General features: G+C 41.8%; 2 long non-coding RNA genes across 2 annotated transcripts in view; one reads left to right on the top strand and one right to left on the bottom strand.

Annotated features, from left to right (window-relative positions):
- Positions 1–21347, top strand: part of LOC106729670 — a 332779-nt gene that overhangs the window by 164228 nt on the left and 147204 nt on the right. Inside the window, exon 3 of the long non-coding RNA XR_001366076.2 lies at positions 2526–2670. This is a non-coding gene — a long non-coding RNA (uncharacterized LOC106729670). The remainder of the gene's footprint in view (positions 1–2525; positions 2671–21347) is intronic.
- LOC116661429 lies at positions 7583–15985 on the bottom strand. The gene is made up of 3 exons (XR_004317298.1): positions 15888–15985; positions 13227–13329; positions 7583–7770 (listed from the first exon to the last, which is right to left on the bottom strand). It is a non-coding gene; the product is annotated as an uncharacterized LOC116661429 (long non-coding RNA).

Here is a 21347-nt window from a genome sequence, read left to right as displayed (position 1 = left end):
AATTTATCTAATGTCACCTATCTAATAAGTGGTAGACTCAGGATGTAAACTCAAGTAGCGTGACTCCTAAGCACATGCTCCTAATCAGTCAGTGATTCTCCCTCCTTTTGCTGGTATAACAATAGGGTGGTCTTTTCTTCAGCACTCTAAAGTGTTAGGCTCTTTCTACTTCTCCCATTTCATATTTTATTATCATAAGGCACTAATCTAGTAGCAGAAACTAGGTAGATGCTCACTAATGTCTTTCCCCTTGCCAGGTGCACTGAAAGTCTAAATTTCCTACTCTCCCTTGAGGTTGGAGACACATGCTGTATACTGGCCCTGGAATGGGACAAAAAGTGACATGTGCTCCTTCCAAGCCTGGACAGAAACTCCTCTAGACCATTTTCTTTGCTCTCTCTTCTTTTTCCATGTAGATAGGGAGTCCATATCCTGTAGCTGATGGTGGCACAAGCCATAAGGAGCTTAGATCCCCCAGTCATCACATGGAGACGAATTACCTAGGAGAAGCATCCAGCACTCCTAGACTGGGACATGAGTGGGAAATAAATGTTCGTTGTGCTGAGCCACTGCAATTTGGAGTTGCTTGTTACAGAAGCTGCCAGTTTTCCTTTATCGATCCACTTACCGAATTCCAAAAAGTATGTAAGCACTGGTGGCCTCCAGTAAAGTAAGCATCTGGGTATGCATACCAAGATTATTTTTATAGAAGTTTCATCTCTTAAAAAATCTGATTTGTGTTATTAATGAAAAATGTAGTGATACTAATCTCAAAAGACACTTAGCCCTGTACTTCTGTGGTTGTTAAGAGGACGGTACCACGAGAGTCTTTGCCACAGTTGATGGGGTAAATCTTTCTGTGGCTCCTCAGAGGGTCCCTGTGTGGTGAGGTCAGCTTCTTGCTTATGCAGGACAGTCAGAGAATCATAGAGTTACATTTCAGGACGGGATGCTCAGGAGCCCAGCTCCAACTTACATAGAGGCTGCATTTAGTTGCTTTTTGACAGAAACTGAGTGGGATAGGAGTTCTTTTTTTTTTTTTTTTCCAACTTACATACAGTGTGGCCATTCAGTCTTTTTGAGCCCATCATTGTAAGGGCTTTCTCTATCCCTGCAAGTTAGAAAGGGGAGTCACTGTTATCCCAATGGAAAACTTCTACTTGAGTGAATAAAGAAAGATGTTACCAAGTGGAGTTAATTAAAGAAAGAACCCTTATTTTCTGTGGGAGCTATAGAATAAAACCTAAGTGTCCTTCATGCTAGGAAGTCCAAATTGGAAGCTGATAGAGCCCTTTGGAGGAGCAGTTGAAAATGTGCAGTAAAAATTGTTAAGTTTGCTGTTAATCTCATCATTAAGTCAAAGGGTAAAGTTTTATTTCAAATTAAATTTGTCACGAATTTTTGAAAACAAACTTGCCACATTTGTAAATGATCTCAGCCACCTCCATACGGTTTTGGTAAATTGTCATCTTTCAAATGAAACTTCTGACTTTCCCAGCTTAAAGGGCTCTCTGCCTGACCATGTGAAAGTAAGGAGAGATACAAGAGCTAAAACCTATGCTTTTGTAATGTTCTTACAGTTTACATTAAATGACCCCAGACTGGGCTGCCAAGAGATTGCTGCATTAGGATACAGGGATGTGAGCTTTGGAGTTGTTACACTTAAAATAATTTGTGGTTATTGTTTTTCTATATTATTACTCATTCAGCTAATATTTCCTGAGTGCTTTAATGTTCTATGCATTAAGTGCAACAAAACTGTCAACCCACTGTCAATGGGGTAATTGACAATTTGCTGCCACCTCTACTAGAACAAGCCTAGTTTTAATACACTATGTGATGGGACCCAGAGGCTGGCACTTAGTGGGTGCTCAATAAATGCTTGTTGAATGAATGTATGAGCCCATTGTGAAATCTGAGAAATCCTGTGTGAGCAACAGCATCAACATCACGTCTGCTCAGTCTGTGTCCTCATGGGAAGGATTCACTTTCCCATGTCAAAACAGGAAAGGAATTGTTTCTATCATGTGTTCATGCAGCAAACATTTGTTGAGTGGCTATTTTGTGGTAGATGCAGTGCTGGGCACACCAGCAGGGAGACACTCACGCTCTCATCTCTAGTTCCAGCAGCAACAAATTGAGTGACCCATGCTTTATTGACTTGGGTAGATTGGTAATTACTCAGTGAAGCACTAATGCCTTTGAAACTATCTCCTTTCTTTCATCCTCAGTTATTTCAAGAGAGGAGAGAGAGAAGCAGCCAGTTTGTATGAGTGTAAGGGTCATAATAAAGCCTGATTTACTTAAGAGTACATGGAATGAAACAAACAAAGTGTTAACCAACATTTTCTTTGAAATGAGACTGGAAAGGATTAGCTGAGGGGAGGACATCATTAGAGAGAGAAGCACCATTAATCACTGTCCTGAAATAATCCAAATTGAATATCTTACTGTTTAATTATTTTTAATCTTTTGGAAACACAAAGCTGCCTCAAGGTGATTTCTTTTGTCCCTTTCTCCTACAGAGCAGCCTGCTTTGGGAGCTGAAGGCTTCCTGTGTATTCCTTGAACAGGATCCAAAGTCATTCCAAATATACCGTGAAGTGGACATCGATGATGAAGCTGGTGGAGAAACCAGGTTGGAGGAAGATGGAGAGAACGAGAGCTGCCGTAAGTAGCCAGAGCTAGTGTTAGAAGTTGAAAGATGATCTTTGACCTTCTCGTGACTCATAAGGCACTTGATAACTCCCACCCCTTAGTCAAGAATTTTCAAGCTCAACAAAAGCACTTTTAGCTAAGATGTCATTTTTACCCAGCTTCACAAGGACAACTTATTTTATTTTCTGTGTTGACCAAGTACACTTTTTCACTTTTGACTATCTAATAGCCAACCATCTTGGTCTATCCATGTCTATTTGCTTGGTCTTGCACTTGGTCTAGACATAGATTGGGTGGTGAGGTCCTATTCCTCCGTTGTGGGAAATGGATCATGAGATGTGGTATGGATTAGAGCTACCGATATGCAAAATAAAGAGAGGAGAAATCTTTAAATCAAGAGTCATTTAGAGTTGTATCTGGAGTTGCAAGCTAAGGGAATCCTTACAGTGGAAAATTCTTGGGCTACATACCCTGGGTGTATCCCAAAACTTTGTAACACTTTCATAGCCCCAATCTCTAATTCTGCCCTGAGACTGATAAGGAGTACCAGTTATTCCATTTAACACCATTGAAATGCCTAGTTTCCTTATTTGGCTCTTTGAAAGGCCCATAAAGCCAGATTAAAGAATTATAGCTAGTCTTAACAGGTTTTGGCCTATGCTCTGAGGTAGACTAAGATGGCTACAGATTGTTTGACACTCTTTCAATAAGAAGTGAAGTCTGTGTCCCCTCAGCTTGACTCTGGACACACTCTGTGACCGCTGGGACTGTTCGACGATGGAATACTTTGGAGGTGACGCTGTGCCTGTTTCTGTGGTACTTTGTTATGTGGCAATAGATACCTAGAACACACTTGTTGGGTTGAAGGAATGGACATCTGAATATGGTGGTACCTCTTAAAGTGGTGTGACAATGAGCACGTTTAATAAAAATCTACAATATTCCTTGTATTGTGCCAAGTTTGGCGGGTAGAGGTATTCATACATGGCTCCTGTTTTTAAGAAGTTCACAGTCTAATGGAGATGGTAGATGTGTATGAAATGTCAAGATTTGAATCAGTGATAGCACTGATGGGATGCAGGCTTACCAGGATTCCTTGGGTTATTCTGAAGAGTGGACTGAAAGCCACATTTTAAGAAGCATTAGCTGTAGAAATACTACTGAGTTTGGAGTAACTCTCTGAGACCATGCAGGGACTAATCCAGAAAGCCTTCACGGTGAAGGTGACAGTTCAGCAAATCCAGACTTCTGGCAGCCTTACATGTTGTGATTGGTATAATCAGACGAGTGCCAAAAGACTTCCTTAACCAAAAATATCTGCCTCACTAGCCCTGCTGTAGTGGCCAAAATTCCTACAAGATTCCATCTTTGAAGGGGCTTTGAAGGTCTTTGCAAATTTTAAAGTGTTACTTGGAAAGGGTAACCCTGTAGGTCATTTTTAGTCACTAATATATTAGCCTGAATGTCCTTATTTTTATGTTCCATATTATTATATTTTATTGACTATCCAGTCTAGTCCTTGTATACTATAGGTGCTCAAAATCCTTTTTTTCTGATTAAATAAATACTCATCCTGGGCTCAGAAAGTATGGTGTTTAAAGGTATAGATGGTTTGAGAGAGAGAGACTCCAGTGAGTTTTAAGGAACCTCTCCTTTCAAAGGACAAATTGCTTCCTGGGTGAAGAATGACCATATGCTTTTGAAAAAATAAATACATGTTTAGCACTGGGGGTGGCAGTGAGGAACACAGCAGGATTTGGCGTGATGTATTCAAAGAGGTTGCAATCTAATTAATCACAATTAACCACAGACTCAGAGAAAATTAGTGTATACATATTTTAATGTGGCAGCCATTGAAAATCGTGTAAGAATTCAGAAAAAAAAAAAAAAAGTCAGTTAGAGTGGGCTTCTAGTGCCAAGGAAAGTTCTTTACAAGCTTGTGACAAAAAAGGACCTGACTCTTGTGCAATATGTTCGATGTTGCTCCAGATGCAAAGAACGTCCAGAGATTCTGTGAAAGAATATTAGGACCTAGAGAAAGACTGTCTTTTGGAAACGATAATTAAGCATAATAATTGTTTGGGTTATGAAGGAAGATAATTTTACTGACTCCTTCTCAGCTGATACCAAAACCAAATCTCTGGGACTATGATGGTCAGAAGGAATTCTTTCATATATTTTGATCATCTAATCTCTTTGCCCTACCTATTTCCAAAAAAAGGTTAGGTGCGCAGCATCATTAATCCCATTTCTATATAGCTGACAGCCTTTCTAAAAGGTAGGTCTGATGATAACACTTCCCTGCTTAAAATCCTTAAAAAAAATATTCCCAATGCCTCAACCTAGCACAGAACTCCAGAGCCTGGCCCCCTCGCCTCTCCAGGCCCCCATCTTGCCACAGCTGTTTACACCGCAGGCTCTGGCCACGCATCTGTGTCTTGAAGCTCCTTTCCCCATAGCCTTTCTCAGCCCACAGTGCCTTCTCTTCCCACCTAGATGAAACTTCTGCCTGTACTACAATCAGCTCAGGCATCAACTCCCTAATTACACCAATGCACTTATTGTTCTCTGTTGTGCCCTCACTGCACTTAGAAAATGTTGTTATTCTAGATATTGCTCTGTGCTCCCTAGGCCCACTCTCCTTCTTCCTCTGTTTCTGGCCCCCAGGGGGCTGGCCTATATGTACTCTGGCGACCTTGTTCTCCAGCTTCCAGTGGGATTTGGCTAATAGGAGTCACTTGGTAGGAAATCAGAAAGGAGGGTGAATGGGAGATGAGGTATTTACTTCCTGGCTCCCCCTGCCCCCAACCACCACCTGGTTGCTGTGCTTTGTCTGATCCTTTCAGGCAACCCTATCCCCATAGCTACCCTCTCCTGCTTCTGCGATGCTCTCCCCTGTTCTGATTCTTTGGGTCTCCAGGGTTTGCCATAGTTCTTACTTGCTAGTGACCATGAAGTACTGCCCTGCCCTTGTCTGCTCCCTGAAACCCTGCCCAGGCCTTTTCACTAATTACCCAATCTGAGTGGGCTATCTGTATCCTGTAGAACTCTGACTGATCCACCTGGTTTGCAGAGTCAGATCAGGAGCTTTATAAAACATTCATAATCCGATAAATTGGTATCTTGTTTTTCCCAAGAGGCCATCTGAACTGCCTCTTTGAGCTGTTAGACAGGTAGCCCCAGCCTGCTAACAACAACAGAAAACTTTATTCCAGTTCCATCCCCGCTAACAACTTTTGCACCTCAGATGAGAAGTTTCAATGCCAAGTCCATTTACTGAGTCCAAAGCAACAGATCTAGTGAATTTGGATCAGGAAAATGCCAACAGTAGAACTATAACAGCTGGGTGTCCCCCATCCCCATCAGCAGAGGAGGAAACATTTATGTAGGGCTGGGGGCAATGTAGGGAACCAATCCTGATCTTCTAATCCCACCACCCAGTATGGAGGCAGCAAGTCGATCACATAACAGGTGTTTGTAATTTGGGTTGCCCCAGATATAGTTAATCCAAAGTAAATGTTCAACGCACGCTTGTAAAATAGAGTTTAATTGGATGATTGCTCAAGCCACCAGCACTGTGGAGTGCTGACTTGAAACTAGAGTTGAATTTCTGTTTGAACCCGCCAGTTTCTGAAGGCACCCTCTGTCCTTCCTGGGATATTGGTGGCAGAGCTAACATTATGATCCGTTTGTGGACTGTCCCTAGGGAGGACGACCACCCAATAGTCTCTAAATGCAAGCCAAGGAGAGTAACTCGCCGTGAAATGTTTGCCAAATGATAATGTCACATAAACCACAGCGGGTGGAAAATTACACGTCTGAGCTGGGGACAGCCATGCATTTAAAGGTTAAAATCAGCAAGGAATCCCACTGGCTTTCCTCCCTGACACATGCCTGCGTCCACACAGGCAGATGTATCTGAGCCTCTAGGCTGGGGGATCTGGAGAGGTAGCCACCACAGAGAAGGGGTTTTTCATGAGCGTTGCTCGTGGATGAAAGTGAAACCCCTGACTTGTGCGCCCAGGGGCTAAGATCTGAACTCTTGGCCTGAAAGAGGGGCTCTGTTGAAAGAACAGTAGTCCTCCCTATGCTGAAATTGGCCAGTGGGATTTTTTCAATTTGCACCTGGTGTTGGGCAGGAGTTCATGAAAATCCACAGAAAGGAATGTTTCCGAGTTGAATGATGGACAGGGAAAAAAAAAATGCTGAACGGTAGTCCTTTGGAATCATGAAAAGAACTGATTCAATTTGTAAAATGGAGACTTAAGTCTTTGCTGAGGAGGATGTTTCTCGGCCAGCCTTGGAGGTCTGTGCTCCACCAACACATGCAATGGAGCATTTGCCATCACCTCATCCGTTAGTCTTTGAAAGCTGAACTAAGACACTCAAAGCCACCCAGAGGGAGACAGAAAAGCTGTCCTTTTCTAACCAGGAGTCTTTTTCATCTTTGTCCAATGAAGAAGGCTTTTTCCACCCCACTAAATATTTAAAATCCATACTCAGTGACAGCCCATTCTTGACAAAGTTGAAGAGTTTGGTTCTTTTCTCAGCCTACATTTTATTTCCAAAAGGGCCACAGTTTTTCTGTAAAACATGTGTCTTATTTCATCCAGAATTTTTTTTTATCTTTAAGTAATATGAAAAAAAATGCTTATATACAAATTTCAAATGCCACTGAAGAGAGTAATTAAAAAACTTAAAGTCACCCTTAATGTTACTCTAGAAATGACCACTATCCAAGGATTGGAGGGTACTCTGTTACACTTTATCTACTAAGCATTTAGCAGCATACAAGGCATGCATTTTTTTTTTTAACTATTGAAGAAGAACCAAATGTATATTTTGGAACCTGCAACTACGAGAGCTGAAATTAAAATCACCAAAGACCACAGCATTGCTTTGCTGAAAGGACACGTGTCCACTTCTATTTTACTTGACTTTCCAGAGGATTCGAAGTCGTTGACAAAGTCTTTCTCTGAGCTCTTACTGCTTCTTATCGATTTTCTGTTCTAGTGGCCCCTTCTGCTCCTTGGTCTCTAAATCCTGTGGCTTCTAAAGCTCTTCTGTTATGTGACTTCTGGTTGACATGTCCAAGAGGTCCAAATATGTGTTCTGTGAAATCACAAGGCATACATTTTAGAGATAACATAGAAATACAAAAGCTCAGTTATGCAGTGAATTCTTTACACATAAAGAAACTGCTTCGCTGGTAAGTATAATTAATCGCAATGATTTTATTCCTGGCACATCGCTAGTTTTGAGAAGTTTAGGAAACTTTCAAATGACTTACCCTGAAAATACTAGATGCAGCATGTGTTTGTGAACTCTGGGGTTAAGGGATCAGACCTAGGGCCAGGTGGAGAGAGAGTGATTCAGGATACGATTTTTATTCTAGGGCTGAGTCCTCACTAATGATGGTGGAAGGACGGTACTGTTAACCCAAGTAATGTGGAAAATCTTTGCTAAGTTTCATTTAAAGGCCCTGTAATTTTTTTTTACAGAAAGGGTTGTTCTGACATTGCGAGTTTCTGGTTTCTTCATCAGGCAAAGCTGCTGGCCCATCGCTCATGATTTCAATTTCCATTAAAATGCTTGTTTGCTCCCAGGTTGACTTCACCTCCATCTTCTTCCTTTGTGGTCCTGCTTAAATGTACACGGATTCATCAGTGTGCTAGGTTAGGGCCATGGTCAGACTTCAAATAATTTGTTAAGCTGATAGATTCAAAGACCAGAAATACACACTGGACTTGCCAGTGCCTTTATGAAAAACTGAAAAATTGGGGCATATATAATAATGATAATGAAATAAGGTTGATCTCTGACTGTATGCCATGCACTGAATCAGGTGCTTTATAAGTCTGATTTCACTTAATTCTCCATCGACCTTATATGGCAACTACATTTATTATTCCTAGCCTACGGATGTGTAAACAGAGGCTCAGAGAGGTTAAGTCACTTGCCCAAGGTCAACCAGCAGATAAGTTGCACGACCTAGATTTGAACCTAGGCTATTCTACTCCAGAGTCCTAACTACTGTCTGTTACTGTCTCTCTTTATGGTCCTAGGGCATTTCTCATCAGTTTACCTCTGTGATGGCATTTCAGGTGAGCAAGGGATCTCAACCCTTGGTGCACACTGACTCCCTGAGGACCTTTTGAAATATACCAAGCCCGAGTCCAGCCTCCAGAGATTCTGATTTAATTGGAATTGAGGCCAATCCTGATATCTTCAGCTTAGGCAGAGGCTGGCATTTGGTTTTTTAGAAAAGTGATTCCAAAGCTCAGGCAAACTCTAGGTTAGAGATAGATTTTCTCTGGGAAACGGATGCATAGACTCTGGGAGTTTAATGCCCTCTGCTCATTCTTTTCACCCTGCTTTAAATGCTCATGCCTTCTTCCCCATAGACACTCTGGTCTCAAGAATCAGCTCCTATAAGAAGTTTTCTCATCACTCCCTTCCTTTGTACTCCCTAAGCAATTTCATATTTAGCTTGGCCCAGTTATTGTGGTGAGTGCCCTCTAGATAGATTTTGGTCGATTGACGTGTGCTACGTCTTCCTGCCCTGTTGATTTGTATAATCCTTAAGGACAGAACTGTGTCTTCTCCAACTTCTCTTTCCTTTAAGATACCTTGTTTCATGCTGTGTGTACAGGTGTGTGAAAAATGCTGGCTAAGTTAGTGGCAAAGCTTCTGTGGGATTTCAGACCTAAGAGAGAGTGAGCAAGCAGAAAAGAGGAAAAATAAAACAAGAACTGACAGTCTTGGGGCTTCAGGAAAATTGAGGAAGGCCTTGCTGAGGGAGGGGATGATTGAGACGAAAATCTGAGGAGGCAGGCATGGAAATTCTGGAGAGTGTTCCAGACAGAAACCTTGGAAGCAGGCGTGACTTTGTGTGCTTGAGGAAGAGAAAGAGGGTCAGCGTGGGGCAAATACTGGACAAGGAGGCTGGTGCGGAGGTCAGAGATGAAGGTTGTGTCAGCATCTGTGGCCTTGCACATCACAGTAAGGAGTTTGAATTTCATTGTGGGCATAATGGAATTTTGAAAAGTACGTGTAACCAAACTGCGATTCACAGTCAACTGATGATGCAAATGCAAATGTATGTGGGTTGTCCTAATTATTTCATATATTTGGATGGAGGCCTTAAGGAAATTCTCCCAGTGACCTCAAAGGTAGGGAAAGCTTTAGTGTATTGGGTTATATTTGTTCCAACAAAACATGTCCATTGACCCAGTGCATGAGAGACAGATCATCACTCACTATGGCTTTTTTCCTAACTATGCTGAAAGCGGGGAAAGGAAAGGAATACCCCTGACCAAATGTTTGTCTTATTTTACTCTGGTGGTAACTTGGCAGCAGCAGAATTGTGGTTCACCGTGTCATTTAATAGCATGAATTGACTGTACAACTCCACTTTCTCTTTCGTTATTTCAGTATAAAACCTACAAGTAGCAGAAACCTGATGGTGGACATTTGGTATATTATTTGTTGCCTCCCGGATTCTGTGAGTCAGGAGGCCAGGCATCACCTCTGCTCAGGGTCTCAGAAGGCTGTAATCAGAGCATCTGCTGGGCTGCATTCTCATCTGGAGGCTTAACCAGGGAAAAACCTGCTTCTGAGGTCGCTGAGGTTGTTGGGGAGAATATTTCCTTGCAGCTGTAGGACTAAGGGCAGCCCTTTGCCATGTGAGCCAATCTGCTAACAAGATGGAATCTTTCTTATTTTTAAGTTTTAGTTGAAGTGTGGTTGATTTACAATGTTAGTTTCAGGTGTACAGCAAAATTCAGTTATACATATACATATACATACACAGACATATTTGCTTTTCAGATTCTTTCCCATTATACGTCATTACAGGAAATTGAATACAGTTCCCTGTGCTATACAGTGGGTCTTTGTTGTTTATTTTATATACAGTAATGTGTAATAAGATGAAATCTTAAATAACACAACATAATCATGAAAGAGACAGCCCATCACCTTTGCCATATTCTGTTGGGTTAGAAGCAAATCACAGGTGCTGTCCAGACACAAGAGGAGCAGAGTACACAAGGGCAAGAATACTAGGAATATACAATCTGGAGTCATGGAAGCATCTTATAGTCTTTCCATAGCACTTGGTTTTATTAAAAAAAGGTATTTGTCTTTGGAAGTTATAATCTACTAATGTAATAAAATTCAGTAGTTGCTGATAAGCTGATACCTTGAACATTTTCCTTTTATAAATTTGAACTTTGTTCTCCATGGGTCTCTTCTGAAAGTAGAGGGGGAGGTACATCTTTTTAACATGAGTTTGAACTGGTTTGTAAACAAACAGCTGCACAGTTACTGGGTTTTATGACAGTCCAAGTCTACCTCCTATCTTTTTGAGGTAAGATCACTCCATTCCATCCCATCCAACAGGCAGCCAAAATAAATCTATGGAATTTTTTAACCTGCCTTGTTAGGAGACTGCTTTCTTTGGAATGTCTGCAGAGTGAGTGTCCTCTGTGCATGCTCACATGATGCTCTGTCATCTTTAGGAAGAGAGCCAACATTATAAAATATTGCCAGGAAAAAAACTGGATCACAGCAAAATAACCCGGGCATTTAACCAGCCTGTGTGCTTGGCGTGCTTGATTTCCATGTCCTTTTAGCAGAGATTGGCCTTTTATTGCCACTCTTTGCCTAGCCGGTATTTTAGTGGTTCCTTTTGCTTCTGGAAACAGCAACCCCAAGATATTAAATCCAAAGTGTGGTGGTGTCAAGTCAGAAGCAGTACTAAGTAGATTGGCAGGAGTACTAAGAATTCCCATTACCACCACATTCACTCCTCCCAGCCTTCCCTCCCCGTTGCCACCGCCCTTTTAAAAATGCGGAAAGTTGATGTTTTCACAGACGTACGTAAAGTGCTATGAACTAGGCTCCAGGTAAGACTCCTTCCTACACCTCCACCCTTCTGACCAGACTGTTGCCCCCAAGCCTCTCCCGCTGAGGTGTTCTGGGACTTCTTCCGTTTCAGGCTGATATTCGCTAAGAGAGATTTGGGAACACTTACATCTTTTTCTTTTTTAACCCTTGCCTTAGAATTCAAAGTGGGGGGGGGGGATCATCTTAAATATTGTCTGAAGGACAGATATGAACTCGCTGCTTCCCAGACCCAGACAACTGGTTTGGTTTCTTCTCTGAGAGGTGGTTGCTGCCAACCTCTTCAGGTTTCCTGGGTCAAAGAAACAGAATTTAGAACCTGTAAGTGTTGACCAAGACAAATGCGGCAACTTTAATCAGTTAAGTATAAATAAATCAGAAATTCATGGTTTAAATTGCCTTTGAAATACATACACGCTTAGAGGTTAAGGAGAGAAAGCATTTGGCAGAACACATCTGCGGAGTCGCCAGCCATATAATGCTTGAAAAACAGCCAGGTAAAATTTGCCAGACATGAAGGCAGCCAGCTTCGCTCATCTACACATTAAAGAAACATTAAAGTCTTTATTGACCTGAACCTACTGAATAAGGGGAATTTTAGGGTTGAGACTAATGTTTCTTTGAAAAAATCACCTCCAGCTGCCTAATTATTGCTGAAATCTCTGTGCGATATTGCGTATCTAATGCCTGATATTCAGTAATACACAACTGTGGAGTCTGCAAATAAGTAAAGGATGTTACAAAGAGGGCAGGGACGAATTCGCCTCATTAGGTCCAGCAAGCATAAGGACAAGTAATGGCCTCTCCCCGCAGCGGGAAGAAGTAAATGAAATGCTAGGAAAGATGGCGCTACGTAATCAACAAGGCCACAGATGCATCAGGATGCAAAACGGCTCTCCCGAGAGGCCCAGGTAGAAAGTATATAATAGACAGAGTTTTGAGGTTCTCAAAGGAAAAAAAAAAAAAGAAGTAGTACTCAAGTAACAGTGATAATTATTTATTTGTTATTGTTGCTACCATTTATTAGATACCTAGCATGTGCTTAAAACTGGGCTATGCTCTATGCTAAACCTTGTGCATATACTACTTCTAAACCTAACAGCCCTTCTGCACAAGTATTCAGTTGTGTAAAATTATAAAAGCTTCTTTTATAAAATTCCTGATCAGAATCTAGAAGCCATGTTGTTGTCCATCTGAACGTTAGGTCACTATTGAAAGGTATCACTGAACAGCTGGAATGCCTTATACTTAGAAGTCCTTGCAGATTTCCAACCCTTCAAACACACTGTCTTGCCCAGTCTGATCCAAAGTGATTATTTGAAGCATATCACAGAACCAATTGAACAACTATTAGGGATAGGTTGTCAGTATTTCTTAGAATTAATGGACCAAAGTTATTTCTCAGCATTAATAACCAACTGACCAATTCTGTACTGATTATGATAATGTGAAATAATATTTATTTTGAAAGCCTATGTACCACATACTATTCTAATAGTTTCTATATATAGTAATTCATTTAATCTTTGAAATAAACATGATATAATTTTTAATCAGGAGTGACTAGTATTTGACATAGTATTAGAACTGATGAACTGCTGTAACAAGCATCCTCCAAATCTTAGTGGCTTCGTACAACAGAAGATTAATTTTGTGCTTACATCACAGTCAGTTGGATGATTGGCAGACAGCTTTTCACACCATGATTTGGGGAGGCAGCAACTTCTTTGGGGTCCTCAGAATCCTCTCCTGGTTCTTCTGTAACTGGGCAGCAGACAATGAGAGGAGAGAACGAGCATGGAAAATCTTGTGGGAGGTTTTAGGGGCCATCCCAGTAGTGGCATAGCTACTTGTGCCCACATTCTAATGGTTAGAACTAGCCACAGAACCCCATACAGATGCAAGGAGAAAATGGGAGGTGTGATTTTCCTTTGTTCCCAGGAGGGAAAAGAAACAGTGTGGTAGACATACAACAGTGTTTCTGCCACAGATGGGTCCTGTGATTATCCCTGCTTTGTAGCTGAAGGAAATAAGGCACTGAAAGGTTCAGTACACAATATCACACAGTCAGGGAGTAGGGTGGAGATTCAGAAACAAGAGGTTTTATTCCTAAGCCCATGCTTGTAACCACAACTCTACTGCCCCTCAATTATTGCAGGGTGAGGAACATTATTCTCAAAGCATCACTGTTTGGTTTGATAGTTTTACCCCAGGTCTAGTCCCAGATTTCTTTTTAGTTGAAGTATAGTTGGTTTACAGTGTTGTGTTAATTTCTGGTGTACAGCATGTTTCAGTTACGCACATATATTCCTTTTCATATCTTTCATTATAGGTTATTATAACATATTGAAGATAGTTCCCTGTGCTATACAGTAGAACCTTGTTTATCTATTTTATATATAGTAGTTAGTATCTGACGATCTTGAACTCCCAATTTATCCTTTTCCCCTTCCCCCACCCCGTAAGCATAAGTTTGTTTTCTATGTCTGTGAGTCTTTTTCTATTTTGTAAATAAGTTCATCTGTGTCATTGTTTTAGATTCCACATATAAGTGATATCATATGGTATTTTTCTTTCTCTTTCTGGCTTACTTGACTTAGAATGACAGTCTCCAGGTCCATCCATGTTGCTGCAAATGGTATTATTTTATTCTTTTTTATGGCTGAGTAGTATTCTATTGTGTAAATATACTACAACTTCTTTATCCAATCATCAGTTGATGGGCATTTAGGTTGCTTCCATGTCTTGAGCCCCAGATTATTATTTAAACATTTTTATGATTGGGTAAGTGTGCCATTTGCAGGTCATATTCTAAACCATTTATTCAAACAAAACAAGATTCCAAACTCTATGCAAAAACTGAGTATCAGTCTTTCACCCCCACCACCCAATGTTCTTTCCTAATCTTAGACCCACCCACTCACTTACTACCTGCTATTGCCACCACCACCAAAAAAGAAAAAAAGAAAGAGAAAGTCCTGATAAAGCTTCCATGGTATTTGGGAAGGGCAAAGGGAGTTTAGTTAGTTAATATCTGCCCACTCCTGAAATTAACCAGACATTTGGCTCTTGTCCTGTAATGGATGGTTAAAAATATCAAACCATAAGCACTAAAAGAGTTGAGGCCAACTTTCAGCCTTGTGTTCCATGGCAGGCTGCTACATGACTTTCCTTACCCACAAATGCAATTGCTTCTGCATCCAAACATATCTGAAGCTGTACCACTGAGGGTCCCCTGGGGTGCCTTTCCCTGAAGTCTTACAGGCAACCTCGGGCTGGCCTGGGGTCAGACCCTTGGGAATCTTCAGAAACCTGCTTGTCAGATGTGTGTATGTCAACACGCCACCTGTTCTGGCAGGAAACCAACTTTCTATTTCTTCCTCCTTTGGGAAGTGTGCCTGTTTCTGGCATCTGTCCCCACTTTTCCTGCTTCACACACTGAGACAAAGAAGTCATTTCAGTTCTCTTGCCATCTTTCCCACTTCTTAAAAAAAGTTCTTGAGTTCAACAGTCCCAGTGACTTGGTTGTCTTCCTCTACTTTATATATTTTGAACTATTTTAGTTTCCTTATGCAGTGTTCTTGCTCCATTTTTCTCTTCTAGTTTCTCTTGTTTCTGTTTGGAGTCTTAATTCCATCTCTTTTTATCACCTCTAATTATATAAAAGAACCCTCTCTTAAGTAAGATACAATCAACTATTGATCTTAATGGTTTTCATTGCTATTCTGGAACATTCTGTCATTTATCTTTAGACGAGTTTGATTATTTCCTTTTCTGTCCTTCTCATAAGGCATGCTAAGGTCTGAATGACAAAACATGGCAGTATTAAACTGTGGGTTCACACCACTGATCTGTACTTTCAGAAACACTGCTTTCTGGATTTTTAAAGGAACATTAAGCTGTCACTTTTCCCCCAAATTCCTGCCACCTCTGTTGTTTCAAACGTGATTTCTTTGGAGTGTGGAAAGAAATGGGTTCTAAGAAGGTTGCCTCATGGTCGTGTAGGCAGGTCAGATGGATTTTCCTCTTCCTACAGAATCATCCTATGATCTTGAAAAAATGAAGCTGCAGGACAAAAGTGTATTTAAAGAAAGATATTATGGGACCGGAAGCTCAGAGCATTTAACTTTACTTCTGTGACTCAGATGGCCTCCCATTTTAAGCAAGTCATCTGAACGCTGTGTACTTTGGTTTTGCCTTTTTATAAAAAAGGAAGCCAATAAAAATATAGCACCCCAAATATAGGCCCCTAACAAACTTCCAATAAATGGCTCATTAAAATCATCTTCAGAACGATGTGGGTGAAAAATTAATGAACTTACCAGCAAGTTTGTCTCCCAGGAATTGGAATTTTATGAACATTCTTTGCCCTCCTCCTTCTAGCTCCTCTTCCCAAACTGTCGGCTAGTTCTTCTCTCCCAATGAGCAATGTTTGGATTTGACTGGTATATTTCAAGAGGCACAACAATTTTAGTGAAAAGCATGAAAGGACAGGGCATGATGAGATTTATGGTGCGTCCTCTTGGACATGATGTGAATTTCCTTGTCCTCATCTGTCTGTCCACCCTATTACGTGTCACAAGTCAATAATCCTGCAAGTTGTCAAGAAAGGGCCCAATACTGGCTCCATCTCCGATTAGCTGCATAATTTTCAGCGCGATCTATAACCTCTCTAAGCTTTAGTGTCCTCCTAAGTAAAGACCTCCTTGGGAGCTATGAGGATAAAATGGAGAAAAGCATGAGAAACACTTAACACAGCGCCTGGCACATAGTTGACATGCAACAGTTAGCTCTCGCATCAGCTCCATGAAGAATATTTTTTAAATATTAAGTGAATCTCTCTTCCTCTTCCTTTCAAACATTAATCCCTGGCAAATCCTGTTTCCCTAAATTCCTTGGGCTTTCCAGTTGATTGCCACAGGGAAAGAGTGGGTAGGCACACGCTAAAACTCAGAAGTTATCATTTAGCTCTGAGCTGAAAAGTTCTGAGCTGGTAGTGTGACAATCACCTTGAAAGCCAAGCTTTTGAAAAAGAAAAGAGCCTTTTGATTGAGAAGCTTCCCTTTACTTAACGGGAGTCAAGCCCAGTAGATTTGGACTCTAGAGCTTTATTTACAAGCCCTAGAAAAAGGAAGAAGGAAAATGTGATTCAAGAAAAAATTTCACCTGACTGAAAGGGAAAGTAAGAAAACACCTCAGGTTAAGAGGAGTCCAAGAAGAAGAAGGAAAGAGAAGCAAGATGGCAGAATGGAGGAACATGAGTTCACCTTCAGGATGAAAATTGTGGGTGGAAGACGGTTTGAAAAACTCTGAGAGAAGGCTGACATAGCCCTAACATCTCAAAATAAGTATAGAGAGTTCGAGAAGCCCTTTAGGGGAGCCCCCTGGTTTCAGTCTAGCACTGGCCCCTCCCAGGTGGAAATTTAGAAAGGCCCAAGAAATCCTACATGGCTGGGATGGAGTTCTAGAATCCCTGGGCATCTCAATAAAAGCAAAGATTAACCAGTATATATAAAATAGATTAAAAAACAAGTATCTTCTGTATAGCACAGGGAACTATATTCAGTATCTTGTAATAACCTTTAATGAAGAAGAATATGAAAATGAATATATGTATGTATATATACATGACTGAGACATTGTGCTGTACAGAAATTGACACATTGTAACTGAGCATACTTCAATAAAAAAAAAAAAAAGAATCAAGAAGTGCTAGAGACCACTGAACCAGAGAAGGACTGAGAAAAGTCCAAGAGATGAGATGAGGAAGTTATTTCATGACGCTCAGTCCTCTAGTCAGGAGACTGGAAGAAACCACAGACTTCTTCTACCTCAAGTGCTAGGTGTGATTGAGGTAAGCTGGATCACACTAGGACAAGCACAGGCACCAGAAACAAGATCCAAACGGTCACCTGGTGTTGGAGGCCTGGAGCACCTGTCCAAGAGCAGCAGAGACAGAGTGACCCCACTGTGGTAGCCTTAACTTTCCTCTCCTGCCTGTGGAAACGAAGCACCTCTGCGCAAGATATGATCTGATAGAGAAGTTAAAGAATCTATATTTCTTATTGCGAATCTGAATATAATTGATAAATTTCCAACCCTTCTGCAAAAATAATCAAGAACTGGCTTCATATGGAAGCTGACATTCAGTTTGTATGTAAGGGGATTTTGGCATAGGACATCTAACTACATCACAGACCTGTGGTGAAAGAGGGAAAAGCCTTTTGAAAAAGAAATTTTCAAGCTCCACAGAATAAAGATGGTAGTCTGCCACAATAACGTATTATTTTTTCATATGAGAGTGGGTCACCTGAGGGCATCTACCAAAACATACACACCTGTAGGTAGACACGCCACGCCAGCCACTTAGCCATAGGAGTGGTCCTAAACAAAGTTTATGAGTCCTAATCAGATGTAACCTCACTACTGACTGCCTGAAGCATTCCCTGTTTGGGGCTGAAGTAATCCAACTAAAAATATACCTACCAATCAAGACCTCCCTGTTGTTCCCAGCTGCACAGAGGCTCAGGGCAGAAAAAGTCTCCAAATATACTTCAAAGGGCCCACAGCACTTCAGGACATTAATTCACACCAGTGTGGTGGAAGGCAGAATAGATGTGTAGCACAGTTCCCAATAATGTCAACAAACTCAAGGTGTTAGCATGTGAAATGAGGTTGTTATGCTAATGACAGTGATTATATCAACTGTTCCTCCTTACAATCACTGGGTACTTTTAGATCCTGGACACTGAAATTAGCCACCAGTAATTTAGAGGTCAAATTTTCAGCAGCCATTCAAAATTAATTGGTTCATTTCAACTCAGGGGCATTAGGCAACAGAAGGAATCAGGTTCTCAAACTGGTTTGTACCACATCTTTGTAGCTCATGTTTGTTGAAGTCCTGAGCAAATAGTTCTTTCAGACATTACTCAACCAGGAGGTCATTTCTGCTGTTGTCAGAATGGAAATCCCAAGAACACATATTTTAGAGTCCACAGACAATCTGCATAGTATATTTCAGTAACTTCTAAAGCTTCACTGTTGGAGAATTCTTCATTTTGTAACCTAAGTCTTCCAGCCTCCTGAGGATTCACAATATCCTTGAATGGTCATCAGTCTTGTTCCAAGTCTCCATCTTGGATATACGAAGTCTCATCATCTCAAGTGTTTCTAAATGTTCCTGGATGGCTTACATTCCTGGTGGTTGCTTATTCTTAGTTAGGGATTGGGCATGGCTGCACGTAATCCAAACTTGACTGCTGTAGTTTAACCAGGCAGAAGGGGGGCAGTTTTTTCTCCTACTTCAGTCTGGCATTGAGCTGTCCAAGGGCTCAGTGAGGTCTTCGGTGTTCCAGGCTCCTTCAATATTTCTTTCCTCTATCCTTAACACAAGGCTTTGCCTCATTCTTGTTGCTTCCTGGTTGCAAGATGGCTGCCCCAGTTCCAAGCTCTGGTCTTTGCTCTCAGCAGAAAGAAGGGACAATTGACTAAGGGGCAACCCTTGAAGCAGGAAAGGAAAACTTTCCCAGAAATCCCTCGCAGACTTTTAATTAGGTCTCAATGGCCTGACGTGCATGTCAGTGCTTTCCCTGAAGCCTGAGAAAGGAAGGATTTCAGCGAAGTGCATTCCCACCTGAAACAAAAATATGAATATGGTTGGTAAGGAAAAAGGGGGGTATGGCATCTGAGCACCCAGCAGTGTCTGCGAGCCTCCCCACCCCTCATCCTGAGCCACTGCTCCTGGCTTCTCCACACGGGCCAAGACCGGCCATCTCCTAAGTGCTGGGCGAGGCAATTCTAACTCTAGATACGAGGTATGAATGCCTCCTTGGCAGCCTTGCCTCCTCCTGAGGGAGTAGCCTCCAGGGCATTATTTCCTGTTCCTCCAGCCTGCCGCCATAGTGCTGAGACCACCTTATTTCCTTATTTATTCAGTTAACATGTTTTGAGCAACTTCTATGTATCAAGGACTATTCTAGACCTGGAGATATGGAAGACACCAAGATCTCAAGGCCCCACCCTTCACGGACCTTACATTATCATGGAGGAAACTGGGTTTTCACCCCGAGTTGTCCCTTTAGCTAGGCACCTCTGTGTAGGATACAACCTGCCCCACTGTTTCTGATGACCCTGATCATCCCACAGCATCAAGACTTCTGCCTCTCTTTCTCTCTCTACTAGAAGAAGTCAGAAAAGAAGAAAAGCAAGTGATAAACACTGCTTTTTCTTAAATGAATCCACTGACCTAGACCATGTCTCTTGTTCAACAGGATATTTACCATCTCAATCTGAAGCACCTGTCTCTAGGTCACTCCATTTGTTCAGAGCTTCCTCAGGAAGAACATTTTCACTATTTTCCTGCGTGAGAGAGACTTTGCTTTAAACACCAATTCCATTTCCACCTTCGCAGCTACCAGGAGTTTAGGAAATCTGGGACCCCATACTCAATGGAGATTCTTCACCAGGTGATTCCTGCCCATTGGCAGTTGGTGGCCTAATTTTCCCGGCACATTTCAATTGACTGTCTGTGTGCTCTGAAGCTCCTTCATAAAGTTCAAATTTAGTGTTGATTTGGGTCTAGTTGATCTGTTGTTGCCTTGAACCTCTCCTTTGGTTAGGGGGAAAAGCATAGTAAAATCTCAGTCCTGACTTTTCCTGCCAACTCCGGACCCCAGGTCTAAAGGAAACATGACAGTGCCAGTCATATCCAGAGGTATTCAAAGAGGAACAGGTTCCCTGAGGAGGTGTGAAAATTCTGTAGACAGGTGGTCAAGGGTAATGTGGTTGAATTTGTAAATTTCTAAACTTCCCAAAATGTCCTCCTTACCAAACTGCCTCAACTCCAGTTCCCACACTCTGTTTTGTGTTCTCTATCCCAACTAAGCATGGGATTTCCTTCTCTCACCTCAGAACCTCCCCTCATGTGCTTTTCCCTGCTCTCTGCCAAGCACATCCTTCAAACCATCACTCAGGATGGTCCTCCTCCTTAAGCTTGGCACATACTACACCACCCTCCCTTTCCTCACCCTGTTCCACCCAACTGTCCCTTGGCACTTGTATATGGCTCTGTCCAACTGTCCATCACCTTTCCCCTTTACTGCTGGCTCTTCTGGTTCATCAGCAGATGATACAGCTCACCAAAGGGGCGGCAGGGTCTTCTGCACCCTCAGGAACTCCCCATTATGTATTGTGTAACTCCTTGCACAGAATAGATCATCTGTAAATCAGCCCGCAGCAGGTTTAAGATGAAAGTTTTCTCTTCAGCATGCTCAATTTTCTAGGCAATTTGCATTTGAGACTGCAAAGCAGTGGGTGTGTAACTGGCTCCAGCCTTCTCTGGGTGGTGACGCAATCGTCGGGAGGCCATCTGTGTTTCCTCCATCTGTTGAGGCTTCTCTGCGCCTAAGCAAGTGTAATAAACCAGCTCAAGCCTCGCCTTTCTGAGAAGCCCTCTCAAAACAAACCACTCCTCTTACAGTGTCCACTGACTCGGAGTGTCCAGAGCTGTAGAGACATAGACCACAGTTCCACACACGTGCCAATCAAGAATGGCAGAACCTCCAAGCCTCAGTTCCCTGATTAGTAAAATGGAATAATTACGTAGTCTTCATAAGTTTGACGTGAGGATTATGTGAGAAAACGTATAACGAAACCCTTTGCACATGGCAGGTGCTCAGTGTTATTAATTCTCCACCCTTCCCATCACATTCTCATGCGAGGATAAGTCATTGTTCATTCACACAAAATCTCAGTTCCCCTCCAGTATTGTGAGCCCCTCCAGG

The sequence above is a fragment of the Camelus ferus genome, chromosome 3 (assembly GCF_009834535.1).
Source record: "Camelus ferus isolate YT-003-E chromosome 3, BCGSAC_Cfer_1.0, whole genome shotgun sequence".
In the NCBI taxonomy this organism is placed as follows: domain Eukaryota; kingdom Metazoa; phylum Chordata; class Mammalia; order Artiodactyla; family Camelidae; genus Camelus; species Camelus ferus.
This window is presented reverse-complemented; position numbering and strand designations above follow the sequence as displayed.